This window comes from Buceros rhinoceros, unplaced genomic scaffold (assembly GCF_000710305.1).
Source record: "Buceros rhinoceros silvestris isolate BGI_N320 unplaced genomic scaffold, ASM71030v1 scaffold27469, whole genome shotgun sequence".
In the NCBI taxonomy this organism is placed as follows: domain Eukaryota; kingdom Metazoa; phylum Chordata; class Aves; order Bucerotiformes; family Bucerotidae; genus Buceros; species Buceros rhinoceros.
In genome coordinates this window covers 2682-2908 of record NW_010432519.1, presented here as the reverse complement: position 1 = coordinate 2908, position 227 = coordinate 2682, and positions in this window count along the sequence as shown.

Here is a 227-nt window from a genome sequence, read left to right as displayed (position 1 = left end):
TATTTATTGGCCCCGGGGGACAGCCCCCTCTCCCGGGGCAGCGCCCCCGTCCATGCTGAAGCCAATGCCAAGTGAAACCTGCACTAGGACGTGCGTGAATGACGTATCTTTGGGTTTGTCGTCTTTGTTTTGAGGTTGGTTTTTTTTTTTAATATAAATATTCTGGTTTTTTGTATTTTTGTATATTTTAATCTTTAAGAAAAGGAAAAAAAAGAAAAAAGAGAGAG